This window comes from Balaenoptera musculus, chromosome 8, assembly GCF_009873245.2.
Source record: "Balaenoptera musculus isolate JJ_BM4_2016_0621 chromosome 8, mBalMus1.pri.v3, whole genome shotgun sequence".
Taxonomy (NCBI): domain Eukaryota; kingdom Metazoa; phylum Chordata; class Mammalia; order Artiodactyla; family Balaenopteridae; genus Balaenoptera; species Balaenoptera musculus.
The window spans coordinates 102,698,701-102,704,471 of record NC_045792.1 but is presented as its reverse complement, the minus strand read 5'-3'; positions in this window follow the sequence as shown (position 1 = coordinate 102,704,471).

Sequence of the window (5,771 nt, the reverse complement as noted above, 5' to 3'; positions counted from 1 at the left end):
CTTTCTTGCCTCCTCGTCCTCCGTCCAGCAGCCCCACGCACGCACAGCCTCTGTCTTCCTCGTCCTCACCTCCTGCCGGGGAAGTCGCCTGGCTCGCCCCTCCTGCAGCTGCGGCCCGCGTGTAGACAGGGACGCGGGTCCCGTCTGTTTCAGGCTGAGTCGCTCGGCCAGTGGCTTCCTTCTCCACCCAGCCTTGCCCCCTCCCCCTGCTCCCAGGTTCAGTGGGTTCTTCTTGTGCCTTCCTCCTTCCGTTCGCAGCGGCCCCTGTCCACAGGCCCTGCCTTCGCTCTCGTGTCCCCTGGCTTGGCAGTCACAGAAGCCAGGCCCAGCTGCCTGTTTGCGGGGAGTCCGGGGGACGGGTGGGTGTGAGAGAACATCTTCCAGAGAAATACATAAGCTAGTTTTTGTTCTGTAAAGTGACACCTTTCATACTTGACTGAATTTTCCAGTAAGTTCCCAACCACTTGTTCAGAAGCTGTGATTTTTGTCTCCTTCCCCACGCTCCAGCCAGGGGACAGCTCCACTCAGGAGCCATGAGATGTGGGGTGCGTGCAGAGCACACCCTGCCAGAGACCCCAGAGGCGGTGTTTCCTGCTTCACCCTCTCACTTTCCTAGGACATTCTGGTACACCTCTCTGTCCCACCATTGGTGGGCAGCGGGTCCTCACGAACCCGGTGTGGCTTGGTGCTCCAGCCCGGGCCTGGTGGCCGGACAGAGAGACCAGGGACAGCCCAGCCCCTTCCTACTCCCACCTGACTTCCTCCCGTTGAGCAAAGGAGGGCGGTGCTCCACGTGGATGTCCTTAGTATAGTGGCCCCCAGGCTGAGCAGCTCGAAACCCGAGCCAGCCAGCGGCCAGCGGAGGCCGCCTCACTCTGCTTTGCCTCGGCTGGGCTGTCGGGGGCCTGGACATCCCTGCCGGCCAGTGGTCAGCCGCCAGGGCCTGGAGCCGTCATCACAGAGCCACTGTGGCGGGGGTGGGGGAGGGCGGGAGCAGGCTTCCCACCAGGCACGCCCTCGGGGGTCTCAGGGACTCCTCCACTCTGACCTCTGACCCCGGCCCACCCTCCTAGTGCTGCTCTCTAGGCCTCTGCTGGGTCCGAGTCTCCAGGAACTGGCCATGTTCCCTGCAGCCTCGGCCCACCATCCCACACTGTGTCCTCATTGGGAATTCACTGTTTACGGTGCAGTGGCTTAACCACGCTTGCCTGTGGGAAGGAAAAGCAAACTGAAGACAGGACTTTTTTTTCTTGCATTAAAAAAAGTTTAACTGCTGAAGCTGGCTTCTGGTGCTGAGATGTCTCTTCCCGGGGCCTGCTCCCCACGGTGCCTGCGGGGGCGCTGGCAGAGCATTCGGGGGGCCAAGATACCAGCGGAGACAGATTGGCAAGCCTGGCAGGGTGAGGCCTGCAAGGGGGCTGACGACCCCCACTCCTTGTGCTAGGTGGGGGCTGAGCAGGAATGGTTTATTTGGGGGAAGGATGGGGTGAGGAAGTTGGGAGAGCCTCTGATGACTAGGGACTAGGCTGTGCCCCCCAGGGGTCGGGGGAGCAGGCGCCCCCCCTGTGATCTTCACAGCATCTCCTTCAACCTGGGCTCCGCCCTAGCTGTGGACGGACAGGTGGGCGCCCATGGGGCTCAGGGCACTGGGAGGGGTCAGGCAGACAGGGTATATCCTGGGCTCCGTGCTGGCCCCAGGGTCGTTTAGAGAAGCCAGTACTTTGAAGGTGGACCAAGCAGGTAACACCAACAAAACTACAAAGGGTGGGGCCGGCCGATGTGGCAGATAGGGGACTGTTCGTACCCACAGAGGGGAGGGTGACAAATTGGGAGCCGACGCCGTGGAAGGGTGCAGATTTGAGGTGCAGTCGCGGGGGAGACTGCTCCAGGCACACTTGTGGCAAAAGGAAGGACGTGAACAGGTGCCTGCGGGTTTTGAGGGCCAGGCTGAGTGCTCTAGCCCAGGCGGCGGGCGTCCGGTCTGACGGCCCCAGAGGCTCCCCACCCTCCCGGCACCACTCACATGGTTCACCCTGATCCTCGTGACCCAGGAGGTCAGCGTTCTCTCCATGTCACAGCCAAGAACCTAAGACTCAGGAGAGCTTGAAGAGCGAGTGTAGCGGGAGGAGATTCAAACCTGGGTCAGCTCAACCCCAGATGGGGCACTCCGCTGTGTTTCTAATGGAAAATACCCTTTCAAAGGAAAAACAAAGCTGATGGCTCACTTCGTCCCCCAAAGTCTGCAGCTGTAGACTCAGGTTTGAGAAACGCATCTTGAAGCTTAAATGCCGTCACTCCAGCCCAGGGCCCTGAAAGCTTGGGGCAGCCCCTCTATTTCCAGGGTCACCCGAGACAGGGAGATGCTTGTTGAAGCTGTTAGAACACAAAGAGAACACAGGACCGTGCTTCCGGTCACCCCACCCCCGCACGTCCCAGCATGGGGTGGCAGGGGGCGGTGAACCCCCTAAGGCTGCTCCAGAAAGTGACTGCTGGTCTGAGGCTGGAAGAGGGGCCGAGGGCAGGCATCTGCCCCCCGTGCAGCCCCGGAGCTCGTGGCCTGGTTGGGGTTTTACAGGCTGAGGGGGAGTCCTCTCCCGGCCGTAAGGGGGTTCAGGAGGGCCAGTGGGGTGCACTAAGGTGTGATCACCCTCCTGGGGACCAGCCCGCACCCCTTGCCTCCTCCCCAGCTCCCAACTGGCCAGGGCCCTGGGTGAAAGGCCCCCTCTTCAGAGGCTGGTCTGGGGTCAGGACAGGGCTCCACCCGGCTGCCAGCGCTCCTGGCATCAGAGACCTTTGGGGCAGTCTGCCCACCCCATCTGGCCCTTGGGCGCCACCAAGTCTGCGAGCCCCAGGGCCCTCAGATCCCAGGGCCCAGGAGACACGGGGCGGGAGGGGGGCACCCACTGCCTCCGGGCCCCGCACAGCAGCTCTGTTTTACACCTGGAGGTTCCAGGTGAGAGCAATAAACATTTCTTCTGCTCTTTGATAAACAAAGGGTTAATCGTGACTCCCACCCAGTGCCCTCTTATTATCTCACGTGGGCTGGTCAGAGGACTTGCCCAAGGCCACCAGGCAATGGCAAGGTTAGGAAGCCCACCCATCAGTCCTGCCCCTCAGCATTCAAAGCAGCACCTCAGGGCAGACAGGCAGGAGTTCGAATCCCAGCTCTGCCACTTGCTGGGGCTCAGCCGTCCTCTCCTCTCCCCTCAGGTGTCCGATGCAGACAGTGACCCCTGCTTCCCAGAGGAAGGGCCCATGGATGCCCGACTTGAGTGGCCACCTTTCCTGAGCACCTCGGGGAGGCCGACCAGGGTGGGGGTGAGGGTCGGTGCAGGGAGCCCAGCTCCCCACCCAACTCCCAGAACAAAGCAGGCGGGACCCACCCTTCCCTAAAGCAACTTGCAGACTTGGTGGCGCCCAAGGGCCAGAGGGGTGGTGGCCGAGGGGGCTTGGGCCTGGCTTCCTGTGCTCCCAGAGGGACTGATAATTATAAAACCACATGGGGCTGCGGCCGTGGAGCCTGGGAGCCCCTATGGCGTGTTGGAGCAGCACAGAGAAGGTTTTTGGAAGAAAAGCCAGGATGATGAAATCACCATATGTCCACCCATTTGGAGTGTGGACCTTTCAAAGGACACATCCTTGGTGTGCTGGGGTGAGCGGGGAGTGGGCGTGGGGGGCTGCCAAGGACTAGCGTGGGGAGTGGGGACCCTCAACCCTACCGTCTGCATCAGCCCCTTCCCGCAAGCCACCCAAGCAGACACACTTTTTTTTTGCCTCTCTTCGCGGCTTGTGGGATCTTCATTCACCTGACCAGGAATTGAACCCGTGCCCTCAGCAGTGAAAGTGCAGAGTGCTAACCACTGGACCGCCAGGGAATACACACATTTCAGTCAAACCTGGAGGCCTGAGCAGCAGTGCAACTCTACATGAGCTCCCGACCCTCCAACCACGTGCTCCTCCTAGAGAGACAAGCTCCAGCCACTACTGCAGGCCGCTCCCTGTACCATTTGCCGCCCACTCCTGAGCTGGGGCAGTTCTCTATTGCGTACAGAGACAGAGACCCAGAGAGACAGAAGTCACTCAACAGTAGGCAGGGCTGTAGGATCCCACAGCCGCTTCTCCTTGTTCTCTGGCTCCTGGGCCAGGAGTGGGGCGCTGCACTTCCGGTGTGGCCAAGGTCAGGGGCGGCCTGCCATTCTAGTTAGCCCTGCGGGACTATATGCTGAGAGCAGCTTCGGGAGGCAGGGCTGGGAGAGGCTCATCCTCAGCCACCCGGGCTGAACCTTGACCTTTGGGAAAGGGGAGCCACAGACCAGGGTCTGGAGGCCTAAGATGTGGGTGCGGATGTGACAGACCCTGGAGCCTGCCTTGTGTCTGGGCCCCTCCCAGACCCACAGGCATATGCTATGGGGGTCAGAAAACCTGGGTTCCCTGCTTTCCCCTGGGCTCTCACCTTCCTCCTCTTTGGGGTCCCCCCTCATCTGAACCGTCCTTCCCTTCTGCCAGGCCTGGGTCATTAAACTGACAGTTCCCTTTTCTCACCATCTAAGACCCTCCTCCGAAGCCTACATACATCAAGTCCACCACAGTCTGTCATTCCCCTGTCCCCTGTCCCCAGAGTCCGGATGCCACACGCTGCCCTTCTGCTGCCAGGCACTGGCCTAGGCCTGGAACCTGGGTAAGGAGCTTGAGGCCGGCACTACCCACCACCCACCTCCCACCTCCCCATCCTCAAGGTATTAATCTGTTAATAAGGGAGGGAAATAATAACTTCCTCCTTCTGGCAGGGCCCTTGTGAAGATAACAGATCTGCATTCACTTTGAAATGCTAAGAGGCACGTAGGAATGCAAGTCTGCTGCCCTCAGGGCTGGGTGAGAGCTAGTGCCAGCACCTCAATGCCAAAGGGGCTCAGAGGGGAGAGAGGTTATGGAGGAGGTGACCCTCCAGGAAGCAGTGACCAGTGACCAGAGGCGTGTGAATAAGGACGCGGTGGGAAGAAGGGGATGGTGGAGGTCTCCTGCTCAGACTCACTCACCCCTGGAGCACCCACCCGCTGGTCCAGGGCCCCACACACAGGGTCAGAGAACAGATCTCAGCAAAGCAGGCCCAGGTGCCGGAGCTGTTTCTGACAGCGGGGGAGGACTGGCTGCTTGTCGAGGCTGGAACAGAATGAGTCTTGAGGGGCATTCTGGCCTTACAACTGCAAAGCAATGGGTAGGGAGTCTGACCCGACCCCCTTTTATAGACAAGGAAACTGAGGCTTGGAACAAGGATGTGACAAAAAACGAATACAGGACCAAATAGAATCATGTACCAGATGGGCATGGAGTGCCGAGGGCCAGTCCCAGCTCCGCCCCATGAAGACCCCAGCAGGACACAGTTTTTGCTGTCTGGGGCTCCGTTTTCCCTCTGCTGTACTATGTGGGGACAGAGTCTGAAAGGCCAGGGGATGATGGACTTGTTTGAGAACTTGGCATTCAGAGAGGCTAAAGGTCACACAGGGAGTGAGCTGGGACCCAGAGGCCTCACCAGTTGGCCCTTGACTGCTGATCCTGGGGGACATGATAGGGTGGAGGCAGGGGATCAGGGTGTCCAAGAGGGGCAGAGGAGGAATGGCCCATCTTCCACCCTGGACCCTCTCCCTACCTTTTGCTCCCCAGGAAATGGAACTTGGTCCTGTCCTGAGCACCTGGCCCTCCTCTGGTCTCTGGCGCCCTCCTGTGGCTGCGGAGGGTGGGAACCCTTCCTGTGGGCCCTTTCCCTGCCCCGC